This window comes from Bos grunniens, chromosome 2 (assembly GCF_055505025.1).
Source record: "Bos grunniens cultivar Pamir isolate PY7600 chromosome 2, Bosgru_T2T1.0, whole genome shotgun sequence".
NCBI classification, from domain to species: Eukaryota; Metazoa; Chordata; class Mammalia; order Artiodactyla; family Bovidae; genus Bos; species Bos grunniens.
This window is the reverse complement of record NC_141166.1, coordinates 17,234,337-17,247,518: the sequence shown is the minus strand read 5'-3', so window position 1 is coordinate 17,247,518 and position 13,182 is coordinate 17,234,337.

Sequence of the window (13,182 nt, the reverse complement as noted above, 5' to 3'; positions counted from 1 at the left end):
GGTCCCCTTTATTGATGGTCACATTTCAGAGATGGCTTCAAGACCCCCAAGAAAGGCATTCCAGCGGCTGCAAAACAACAGACTCATTTGGCTTTTAAAAAGATTTACATACATCTCAGAGACATAGAAAGCATTCCAATTTCACATTTCTAAAGGGGATGCTAAAGAGGAGGGACATTCCCTTTCCTGGTGGCTCAGATGGTAAAGAATCTGCCTGCAATGCAGGAGACCTGAGTTTGATTCCTGGGTTGGGAAGATCCCCTGGAGAAGGGGATGGCTACCCACTCCAGTATTCTGGCCTGGAGAATCCCATGGACAGAAGAGCCTGGTGGGCTGCAGTCCATGGGGTCCAAAAAAGAGTCAGACACAACTGGCACCAAGGGAAATCAAAATTAATTTTAAATTAGATTTGTATCTAACCTTACAGAAGCACCCAGCAGAGTACATGGCACACAGTAGGTGCTTGATGAATGCATGAATACACGATCTACTGCTTCCTTTTGGAGAGTGAGACTTGTCCCGAGCTTTCCAGGTTCCAGGAATGAAGTCCTGGCTCTGGCTCTGGGTGTTATCCTTCTCTAGGGGAAGGTGATAATCCCCTGGCCTCCAGAGCTCTTGTCTCCCCACCTACTGTTCCTGACTTTTCCCCCGGGACTCAGAAGGCAGGTGAGACCAGGGGAGGCAGAACCTTTGGGGTAGGGAGTCTGGGTTGGGTGGGTGAAGCCTCTGCAGTGGTCTGGGAACCCTGGTGAAATCTGGGAGCTTAGGTCTGGGCCCAGTCGAGAGAATCTGTCACCCCCTCTTTGAGGTCCTTGGCTTCTGAGAGTCCTCCTGCTAGTCACTTGGAGTCTCCTGGATGGGTGCCTAAGGAAATCCAAATAGGTAGCTGTCAGTGTGTGGGCAGCCCAGTCAGATCCAGGAACAAAGTCCATGGCCCCCAGCCCGAGGATTCCAACAGGGACTAGCTTGGAACTGGAGGGTGCTGGGAGTTTCCACACAGGCGCTGACACTGGTTTCTCCCTTTGGACCAGTACAAAGTCCAAAGCTGTTCCCTGGGCATTTTCTTCATCTGTTGAGAGGGGGCAGTAGGTGTGAAATCCAGGATTTTGAGGCAGCAGTTCTCCTATAAACCATTAAAAACCTACCATTTTAATACTTTTCCCACACAAAAGGCTTCCCAGGTGGTGCTAGTGGTAAAAACCCTGCCTGCCAGAGCAGAAGACATAAGAGACAAGGGTTTGATCCCTGGGTTGGGAAGATCCCCTGGAGGAGGGCATGGCAACCTACTCAAGTGTTCTTCCTGGAGAATCCTGTGGACAGAGGAACCTGGTGGGCTACAGTCCATAGGGCTGCAAAGAGTCAGACACGACTGAAATGACTTAACACACACCCAGACAAAAATTTTTTTTCTGCAAGAATCTGCCTCTTCATATGAGATCACTAGGGCTTCCCCAGTAGCTCAGCAGTAAAGAATCCACCTACAATGCAGGAGCTGCAGGACATGCAGCTTAAACCCCTGGGTTGGGAAGATCCCCTGAGTTGGGAGAAGGGCATGGTGACCCACTCCAGTATTCTTGCCTGGAGAATCCCCATGGACAGAGGAGCCTGGTGGGCTACAGTCCATGGGATTGCAGAGTTGGACATGACTGAAGTGACTTAGCACACACACATCTGATCACTAAATGAAGAGCATTTCAAAGCAGAAACCAACGTGAGGTTTTAAATTGAGATGTAGCATGATTTCTGAACTTGTCCATTGTTTGCTGAGGACAATCACTTGTACTGAGACATCAGGGTCCACATGGAGGCCCCCTCCTTGCCCCTCTCTTGACCATTCTGCCGTCATCAGCCCTTTTTCCTGCAGGAGAGAGAACAGTGAGGGCAGCTGACTTGAAGGTCCTCCCTCCACTCTGTTCACTCTCAGAATAAGCGAGCATGAGATTTTGTTGTTGTTCCTGCCAGACTTTCTGCTTTTGGAGCTCTACCAAGGACTTTTTCCACCACTTCTTTTCCCTCCATGACAGGACTCCCTCTGCAGGTCAGTCAGCTTCTCGAGAATGTTAACAGTGCGCAGTGATGAAAGTCACTGCTTTTGTTTGGGGAATGCAGAGCTCCAGGTTCAGCATTTGCAGATTGGATGTGAAGTGTTGAGGCAGCCCAAGCACGGGTTGAAAAAGAATTTCCAGACACAGAGCATTTCAGAATGGAGGGAGTTTATTAAGAACAAAGAGCAGAGATAATGTGGGCATTGTGAACACAGTGGGCCAACCTCCTGACAAACCAGGGAAAGTTGACAGTTTTTGTGGGTTAGTAGTCAATTTTTATAGCCTTAAAACAAAGAAAATTTCTGCTGGAGGTTGGCGTTAGGTGATTGGTTGGAGTGCTATAGGGTGTTTACTGGAGTGGGCATCTTTGCCAAATGGGGAATCAGGAAGCTTGTTAGTGATGGTTAGTGAGGTTTTGGCAAAGGGGCTCAGTCAGCTTCGGAGGTGTCCTTGATTCTGGGCTCTGCCTCTGTGGCCTTGGTGCAAGGCCTCGCACCTGCGGCCTTGGAGCAGGACTCAACATGAAGGAGAGGCACCTCGAATGCAGTAACACAGCCAGAAGACACCACTGCTTCACTCCTTCAGAATCTGATTTGTGTGACAGGAGAGATGAGGAGCTGGCAGTCGGGCTTGATTTATGTTTCAGAAGCAAAACCGAAGTTACCCTTTCGTGGTTCGCAGCTGTGTGTGTTAGTCGCTCAGTTGTGTTTGTCCCTTTGGGACCCCATGGACTTACCCCCCCAGGCTCCTCTGTCCATGGGATTTTTCGGGTAAGAATACTGGAGTGGGTGGCCATTTCCTTCTCCAGGGGATCTTCCCAACCCAGGGATTGCAGGTGAGTTCTTTACCATTAACACCACCTGGGAAGCCCCTTGCAGCTGTAGATCATGAAACCATAGGCTATTTTAAGGAGCACATACTGGGCATAGAGGGTACAGGCCAATAGGCTCTGTTAGACACTGCTGGTATCAACTGGTAAAACCTTCTTTCCTCAAGTGGGGAAGTCCTTTGGCATGAACATTGGTGTTTTAACTTTCTGACCCACTAATTTCCAGGCATTCAATCCTAAGACAATAATTCTATACATGGTGAAAGCTCAATGTCCAACTATATCTAGTATAACATTATTATAATAGAAAAAAGCAGAAACAGCCTCATTATACATATGCATGGGGTTAGGTAAATATTTCATCTACTTGTACTTTACTTTGGTTTTTCCAGCTGCAAGGAAGAGACTCACATGGGGTTTGTTGCAAGGTGGCCAGGGGCCCGGGACAGGCTCTCATCCTTCCTCTGGGGCTTCCTGCGGTCTGCTCCACTTTCCTTGTGTGTCTGCCCTAACCCCCCAGCTGCTCTTGACAGCCTTCATGTGCACCTAAGATCCACCAGCCCTTTCCCCCTTGCTTACAAATTCTCCTCCCTCCCTCTGCCCCAGCCTCCCAGATCTCCTTTCTATTTTCTCTCCTCTCTGTTGCTCTGAGGTAGAGGCACACTGAACATTCCTTAGAATACCACAGAAAACAAAATCAAAACTGCTTTTGCATCTTGTAAAATGTTCCATGAAATACAAATTGTCAGCTTTATACACAGTGAGAAGCCACGAGTCTGTACATCCGTACATCAGCTAAACTTATCAGATTGGTCACTCAGAGAAATTGGTATGAGAATTCTAACGGTGCTAAATATTGACAAAACAGAAGATAACTCAAGAGAATTCAAGAGAAATCAGTGTAAACTGAAAATTTCTATATGAATTGTTTTAAATTTGGAGTATCTTAATATAAAGAGTGAAGTCAAAAGGTTAATTTGGGATAGTTTTCAACAATTTGAACATTTCTTAAAATGATGGTAAGATATTAAAAAAAGAATATTAAACATTTAAAAAGCATATTCCCTAAAACAGTGCTTTGAAAATCAATGTACATGCTAAGTTTGGTGAAGTGATTACTTGGGGACCAATTGATAAAAAAGAATTGAGAGACCCACGAAACTGAGAGTCAGGGGGCCCTGGAAGGTCATGGGTGGTTTCCCTGTTTCCTTGTTTCTGTCTCTCTTTTGTCCCTCTGTCTCCATCTGCATCTCTCTCTTTCTCTGTCCCCCTCTCTCTCTGTCCCTCTGTGTTTTTCTCTGTCTCTCTCTTCTGGGGACAGCCAAGTCCCTGCTTTCCCTTAAACAGCTTCAGCTGCCTTCAGCTCCCACTCCTCAGCTGGCAGGTGGTCCAGCCTGTCCACTGCCCCTCACTCCCCACCCCCCACTGCTCAGCGCCCCTTTACTCAAGGATTCTGTTCAGTCAATGTGTCTGATTTAAAATTCCCTGAGAGAGACTGCCTGGCTGTCTCAGGTCCGGTGTCTCTCTAACTGGGCATGGCTACACCTTCCAAGGCAGCGAGGCTTCTGTGAAAAAGGAGTGAAGCAGGAGGGAGGGGATGGCCAACCCAGCCCTCCCCTGCCCGGGTCCTGCCCCTTGCTCTCATGGGTCCAGTTCTGGCGATGCCCTCACCCTGCATGACCGTGCAGCAATGATCCCACCCCCCATGGGTGCCTTCCTGCCCACTGGCTCTGACTCAGGTCCATACAGCACCTTGATGTGCTAACACAAGTTCCTGGTCTGTGGTCAGCCTCCCCAGCTAACATCAACTCCTCAGGGCAGGGTTTTGTCTTGTTCAGCACTCCATCCCTGGTTCCTACAATCATACCTGAAGCTCAGTGAATATTTGCTGAACAACTAAAATAAACTCACACCCTCCTCAGTGGGAAAAACCCAAAGTCTCCTTTGAAAGCTCAGGCACAGCTAGACCTCAAGTGACAGCTAGTCCTCTGTCCTCATTTGTCCCTCCCACTCCTGCCATTAGGCCCCCTCACGCAGCCCAGGAGGAGAGGTAGGGAAAGGTAAGTCTCTTGTCTCTTTATTTTTCCAGATGAGCTTCAGAATTTTTTGGGCATGGTTCCCAAAAACTTCCACTGAGATTGTGATGGACATTGTTTAAATATATACATCAATTTGAAAAAAAAAAAAATGACATCGTTACAATGTATGGTATCATTGATGTATTACAATGTATTTCCTTGTCTTCTTTTATGACTCTCAGTTTTCATATAGTTCCTGCATATTTACTGCTAAAGTCATTTTCAGGGTACTTTACTCTCACAGTTGCTATCATGGCGGTATCTGCCCCCCTTCCACCCGACTCTTGTTTTCTAATTGTTCGTATGGAGGAAAGGAATTGATTTGTGAATGTTTACTTTGTATCCATTCACTTTAACTAAAGTTTTATCAATCCTAAGAATTTTTCATTTGATTATCTTAGGAATAAAATCACATTATCAACAAATGACAATTTTATCTCCTTCCTTCCCTTCCTCTAGTTGAACCTCTTTTTCAGCTGTTTTTTATTGCGTTTGGCAGAGCAGATACTTTCTTAAATAAACCTTTCATTAGGGAAGACATTTAGGACTCCACAGAATATTTAAAGAATAAAAGCATGCAAGTGACATATCTCGATTTCTGGGAAACTGCCAATGCAGTACTTAGGGGAGATTTATTGTTCCCAGGGCTTATATTAGGGAGGGAAAAAAAAAAGAGCGAAACAATAAATCAAGTCGATACCTGATGAACTTTGTTCCCTTTAAGTTAGAAACCAAGAGAAAGGAGAAAAAGGAAGTAATAAATTTAGGCAAAATGGGGGAAGAAGAGAGAGAATTGATAAATTTAATCAATAGCACATGGGAAGAAATGGCCCTTCAGCCAAGTGGGGCAAAGAGGGATAGGATGGAGGAAGAGACTTGGGTCCCACCCGGCAGCCTGGCTCTTCCTTCTACTCAGATGCCGGGGGTTGGTGGGGAGCGGCGGGGAGGCAGGTGGGCTTGAGCTAGGGGGTTCTGTTGACCTTGTGGCCACCCACTGGCCATGAACTCTTGACTGGAGTTCTTGCCCCAGCCAGCCTGGAAGTTCGTGGGGTGGGGTAGAGAATGCTCACAGTTAGGACAGCACCCGGTGGACCCAGTATGCAGGGAGAGCGAGGTGCAGAGCTTGCGGTGAGCAGGGTGTGTGTCCTGGGTAAGCCCCTCTAGCCTCACGCTGCTTGTTGTGTCTTCCTTTCCCTCTGTCTCCTTGGTTTTAGTAACAGTCCAAAAAATTTCACCCTGATGGAGAAAAGGTTTTGCCTGCTCCCCAACCAGAGCAGGTGGGGGTCAGATACCCTGTGCTGGGTATAGTTGGGGCACAGGTCAGCCAGTGTGGGCTCAGAGAGGGGAGACTGGTTATGCTGGGCTCACAGGTTCTTTGGGGACTGGTTCTTTTGAGGATTTAACGTTATGTTTATCTGAAGGGGCCATTCCCCTTACAGTCAGCCTTAAAAAAAATTAACAAGTCATTAGCCAAACTCTAAATAGGAGCAAATGCAAATTAATATACTCTGGAAAAAGGAAGGAACTAATACAAAACATGTTTTACAAACAAAATGAGGGGATCAGATTCTCAGCAACCTGCTTGCATGTTTTTGTAGCAAAATGGAAATTAATCTCTTCCCAGGGGCTCATCATCCATTCCCTCGGCTCAGTGTAATATGCAGAATTTTTTTTTTTAATAGAGAAGAAAAAGCTGCCAGCTGTTTTTTTTTTTTTTTTTTTTACGAAGCCAAGACAGAAGGACATCTTGGAGCTGGGTCTGTGGAGAGTCACTGGGTGGCCCCTTTGTTTTATGATGGAAGGAGAGTGATCTCTCATTTTCCAGGTGGGGGTCAGTGAAGAACATGCTTAGCAGGTGCTGGCTTCCCCTGTGTGCAGGGATCTGGCACAAGCAAACCAAGGGCGTCCTGAGACCTCAGCCCCTTCTCCCTGAGATTTTGAAGTTAGGGAGGCCTATAGAGTCATGTAACGGACTCTGGCCAAAGTTGCTTGACTGACAGGGCTATGCAGTTCCTGGTACAGTGTGGGCTGAGCCCGGAAGTCCAGCCACCCTGCTGGTGTGGAGGTTTGTGAAGATGGCCTAAGGAAACTGAGGCTTTGGAGCCCCAAAGAGGGGTACCCTTGGGTTAGAACCTACAGCGGCATCACTGCAGTGGCCCTCAGCATCCTGCAGACTTTGGGACGAGTTTTCAGCAGTGATGCTGGGTGACAGCATCTGGCTGCCCTCATCTGGGGCATGTTAGAGAGGCCTCAGGTGGAAGCACTGAGTTTCCTGCTAATAGAAGCCTGTAGACACGAGATAGGAAATTCAGAGAGATGTGACTCCTTTTTGTATGCTAAGCTGGTGGAGTGAAGTGCCACTGTTCCTCTCGGCACACTTAGTTGCTTCAGTCGTTTCTGACTCTGTGTGATCCCACGCATTGTAGCCCTCCAGGCTCCTCTGTCCATGGGGATTCTCCAGGCAAGAATACTAGAGTGGGCCCTCCTCCAGGGGATCTTCCCAACCCAGGGATCAAACCCAGGTCTCCCACCTTGCAGGTGGATTCTTTACTGTCTGAGCCATGAGGGAAGCCCATACACTTAGCACCATAGACTAATTTTCAGTATTTTGCAAAATCGAATTAGTTTGAGCAGCTTTTAGGAAGGAAGCAGATGTTTATCACAAACACATCTAAGTTTCAAAGTTTAGAATAGAACCACATTTTCTCTAATGGTCAAATATATCTTCCAGCTGGCTTTCCTTCCAGCTTTTACTTTAAAATAATGCTAGTGGCTATAACAAACAGACATCAAAATACCTAGGGCTGAAACATCTAGGAAATCCAGGTGGGTATTGTGCTTGGCTCGCTGGCTCTCTTCCAAGCACTGATGCCTGCACCCAGGATTCTGATCTCTGCAGCATGTCGCTTCTGGGGTCATCATGCTTGTCCTGAGGGTGAGGAGTATGAAGACCCATACATGGGAGCTTTCCACAGGCCAGGCCTGGGAGCAAGACATGTCATTTCTGCCCACAACCTACAGACTGGAACTCAGCTGCAGGGCCGCACCTCACCACGAGGAGACTGGGCAGAGACAATGAGAGATGCCTAGGAGGAAGGGAACACTGTTTGGTGAACAGATCACAGTTTGTGCCCCAGATGGCACACTGATTATCACAAGACATCCAGAGCACCCCTCACAGAATCTGGACTGGAAATGCCAGGTTCAGTGTAAACCTGGCGGAGCCCTTGGAACAGGTATGTTGGATGAATAAGTGAGCCATTGCTCTGTAGAGGAACGAGCTGATGACCGTGACCCTGGAGCCAACTCGCTTGTGGTGTTGAAGCTGGCTTGAGCGCCTTTTCAGTTGGTGGTTCTGATAGCTTGGGTCAAGGAGCAGAATGACATTCTTCTTTTTGTTTTGACCTCACCATGTGGCTTGTGGGATCTTTGTTCCCTGACAAGGGATTGAACCCACACCCCCTTCATTGGAGGCAAAGTCTTTACCTCTGGACTATTAGGGAAGTCCCTAGAATGACACATTCTTTAAGACTCACATCTGAACCATTGTTCTGGGCATGCCTCATAGCCCTTTGAGTGCCATCTGCCCAGGGGACACTGATGCAGCTCTGGCCCTTTGAGGCATCCAGAGTATTGCAGGCTGTGCTGAAGGGAGACATCTGTGCCTGCCTAGAACAGATGGGGTGGCTGTCACACACCCCAGGAGCTCCTATGTAACCTCCAGGGGTTCCTAGAGCATGCTTGTGGGGAACTTTGCAAAGGGGAGCATTCTTGGGAGTAGATGGGGGTTATTCCCCCAGAATACAGATGTAGGGAAAGAGTAAATTAGCTAAGATGACGGTGGTCAGGTTCTCTTGCCCCACGTTTTGTAAATACAAGATTATGTAACAGCTGAGATCACTTATATTACTGTGCATGCATCATGGTGGACCTGCTTGACCATGGGCCACTGTGTTCTATATAAGCATCACCTGAGAAGCCCTTGTGGCTGCGTTACAGCTGTGTCCACTGGGTTATGCACGAGAGGAGAGAATACAGCATGTCTGCTGCTAAGGCTGCCACACCAGCCAGGAGAGAATAAACATGTCTGCAGTTCCTATGGCTCCTCGAGTTTTCTTCCAACTTCCCTGCTCATCCCCTGTCTACCCTCGGTTCAGTGAATGGTGTGCACAGTGAGGAACAGCAAGACAGTTGGCATAGGTCGGCAGGATTCCCAGCAGGTGGAGAAGCCTGAGGCGCCAATGGATGGAGGAAGCCAAGGGCCACCACATGGCATGTGGTACCAGTGGCTGTGGCCCTCTCGGCATGGGCCCAGTGGAAGACTGGGAGGTAGTGGACGGGTCACTGGAGAACATTGAAAAGGTGTTACGGGCAGTGAGTTCCCATTTGCCAGACAAAGTGGCATGGACTGCTGCTGACACTGTGGTGCAGATTTTCCAGACTTCTCTGAAAGCAAATATGGACAGTGCCCTGTGTGAAACCATGCAGGCGTGTGATGCGCAGAGACGCTTGGAAGAACTAGAGCAACGTACGCTGACATTAGAGCAAGAACCCTGTGGCCCTGAAGAGCCCAGCGTCTCTGAGAGTGAGGCAGTAAGGGACAGTGATGATAAACATTATGGAACGTTTTGAGACTGCGGGTCCCCACTGGTTAGCGAGGCCTGTTCTGCAGCAGGATGGGGCCAAGAAGGCATGGAAGCCCTGGGAAGCCCTGGGAGGCCTTGGGCACTGAGGAGGCCAGTGCCCGACTCTGCAGCCACGAGGAAGTAGGCTGACAAGGAGCAAGGACCAATCCCACTGGAGAGAGAGAAGAAAGGAAAAAGGGAAGGGAAACCACAGGGGAGAGTTTAGAGCTGGATCAGGGCCTGCCGAGCCCATCCCTGCAGAGCCCAGAGGAGTCCACTGGGTCTGCAGACAGAAACATCACTCAGGACGGCAAATGAAGTTCAGAAAATACAGTGAGGACCTGGACTTCAGGGTGGTGGACGACGATGGGGGAAACTATTGCAATGCTTGGAGCTGGCTGGAGGTCCACCCTCTCAGCTTCTACACTGGCTGGGCAGGCGGAGGAGCCTCCAGCAGATGGCGGGTGTTTTACAGACATCACACGAGATGTCATTTTGAACGATGCCCTGTCCACCTCTTTTTGGTTCCCTAACTGCTACCTCGATAGTGGCAAGCTTGGGGAGAGGTCGAGGGACGGCAGCAGGCAAAGGGGATAAGGAGTGAGATACACTCCGAAGAGGGCCGAGCTGGTAAAGGCCCAATCCGGGTATCGCAAATGTGGACAGATTTTCTGACAGCGGGAGTTGACAGGAATAAAACTGATAGACAGCCCAACGCTCTGCTCCTGGAGCTATGGAGGCAACTGAGGCCGGAGCAGCAGTTTACCAAGTTTGGGAAGCACCCACAGCAAGAGATACAGGCGGTTCAGTTAGAAGATCACGTGGCTCCCAAGGATGTTCCTTTAGATGTCCTTTTCCGCTTTGAATAGGGCTCAGACCATGGTGCCCACCCAAAGAGCCCAGGCCAGGGACTGGAGGCCCCATGTAGAACTTGCAATTCACTGGTCACCGGCTGATGTACAGAGAGTAACAGCCCTGGTTGACGCCGGTGCTGAACGTGGCCGTGCTTTCAGCAAGCTGAAGCAGTTTCCTGGCCCTAGAGCCTACATTGCTGGCTCTCGTGGCCAGATGATGTAGATTTAGTAGACAGTGTGCTGTAAAGGTTGTGCGTGGTGTGTTACTAACATCTGTTTCTCTTGCAGATTTCGGACAGTGTGAAAGCATTTGGAATCACGTGGTGGGCTGTGAACACCACAAAAATCCCCTCCTTGGAGGGGTGGGCCTCGTGCCTGTGGGGGGTTTTTCAGTCCTTGGGGGGAAAAAAAACGAAAGGCGGGGTTGCCCTTGTGGGGGCTTTCCTGCAATCTCACAAGGACACATGGTGGACTGGCCTTGCCCATGGAAGATAAAGGCACTCCAGTCCCAGTGGGGCTGTTCTAGCCCCATGAGGGCAAGGACTGCAACAGGAGTTCCAGGTGATACCTGGCATTGAGTTTTGCTATGTGTTGGGGGTGTGACTGTTTGTTGTTGTAGCATCTACTGCTGTTGCAGAAGGGGGGTTCAAAGGTCGGTGTTACTCACCAAAAGAATATTGCAAAAGACGGACTGTGCGTAGGTTGTGAGGCGAGAGACCCTGAAGGGGTAAGAGCAAATTAGCCAAGATGGCGGTGGTCAGGCTCTCTTGCCCTGCATTTTGTAAATACAAGGGCATGTAACAGCTGAGGTCACTTATACTACTGTGCATGCATGTCATGATGGACCTGCTTGACCACCGGCCACTTTTGATCTATATGAACACCACCTGAGAAGCCCTTGTGGCTGTTTCAGCTGTATCAACCACGAGAGGTGAGAATACAGCATGTCTAATGCTACAGCTGCTGTGCCAGCCTGCAGAGAATAAACATGACTGCAGTTCCTATGGCACTTTCTTCCAGCTTCCCCGCTTGCGCCTTGCCTACCCCGGGTTCAGCGAACCATGTGCACAGTGAGGAACAGCGAGACACCAGGTAACTACCACGGGGTCTGGGGAAATGGGCCATGCAAAATCCAGAGCACATTGGTGTTTCAGGAGGCACAGTGGTCCCTTTGAGGCATCTAGCATCTGAGGAAGATGCTTTAGGGGCATTAAATTTTCTCCTGACAAATGCACCTGCCCTCTCAGTCCCTAGGTCAACAAGGCTCTTGCTTATCTCAGTAAGATCATTGCATGTTCCTCCCAGTGGATACTCTGGAGCTGGTCCTGGTTGACCTCTGTGTGGTATGTGCGTTGGGCTCCTGCTCTGGGCCAGGTGCTGTGTTGGGCACTCAGTGGACACTGTTTCCTGGGTCCATGCAGCCCATGGTGGGCAAGGTTCTGCTGCAGACTCTTGGCTCCAGGAGCAAGAGGCTTACTCTGGCTGCCGTTGGCTGCGGGTGCTCCTTGAGCGATCTGGAAATTCCTAGGTACTGTCTTCTGCAGTATCTTTTAAATGGCCATTTTGTACTATTTTACTGAAGGTGTTGGATGTGGAAAGGTACAAACTGCTTCACTGTGAATATTTTTATAGTCTTAAGAAGGCTTTCTGTCTCCATCACAAGGAATTTCCCTGAATCCCTCTTAACTGCCTGTAGCCTCCAGAGTGCCAGAGAGGTGCCCCCAACCTAAGTGGATTCCACTTTGCTCCCTTAAAACTCGATCCTTCTCATTATGCTGAGCAGTTTAACTCCCCCCACACTGGGTCCTGGGCCTCCCTGGGCACCCCAAACCCAATAATATTCTCTGCTAAACAGAGAGCTCCCCTAGCCCACATTTTGGAAGCACCGAAGAAGTGCCAGAGGCATTACCCTTCCCACTTTTTTTTTTTTTACCTCCCCCACAAGCAGGTTGTGTCCATCACCTCCTCCTCCACCCCAGGCAAAGGTGGTTTCTTTATATAACAGGACAGAGAAGTGTCCTGCCACACTCCAAGCACAGGGACCCTGGGCTACCCCTGCTTGAAGATGAGCAGTTGTAGATTTAGGGCAACTCCAGGACCAGATATCCTGTCATCTGTTCCAAAGAGGAGCTTCACAACATGGATGGACCTGAGAGTGTCACGCTGAGTGAAGTAAGTCAGACGGAGAAGGAGAACTATCATGGCATCCCTTATAGGTGGAATCTAAAAAGAAATGACAGAAATGAACTTACTTACAAAACGGAAACAGACTCACAGACTTCAGGAAAGAGCTTACGGTTGCTGGGGGGAACCACAGGGGCATGGGATGCTTAGGGACTTTGGGAAGGTCATGTACACACTGCCATATTTAAAATGGATAACCAACAAGGACCTACTGTAGAGCACAGGGCACTCTGCTCAGTGTCATGTGGCAGCCTGGATGGGAGGTGAGTTTGGGGGAGAATGGATACATGTGTACGTATGGCTGAGTCCCTTTGCTGTTCACCTGAAATATCACAACATTGTTAATCAGCTATACCTTAGTACAAAATAAAAGGTTTTTTTTTTTTAAAAAAAGAGTTGCAGCTGGCCAGGCTTTCTGGCTGCTCACCGGTGCCTGGTCCCCAGCCCACCCCTTGACCAACTGAATGACTTGCTCCTTGTTTTTCGCAGTTAAGATTTCTGAAATGAAGTCTGATTGGTTCTCCTTTCATGCCAGGCACTCATGGGTCAGACGCCCACTCTGGCCAA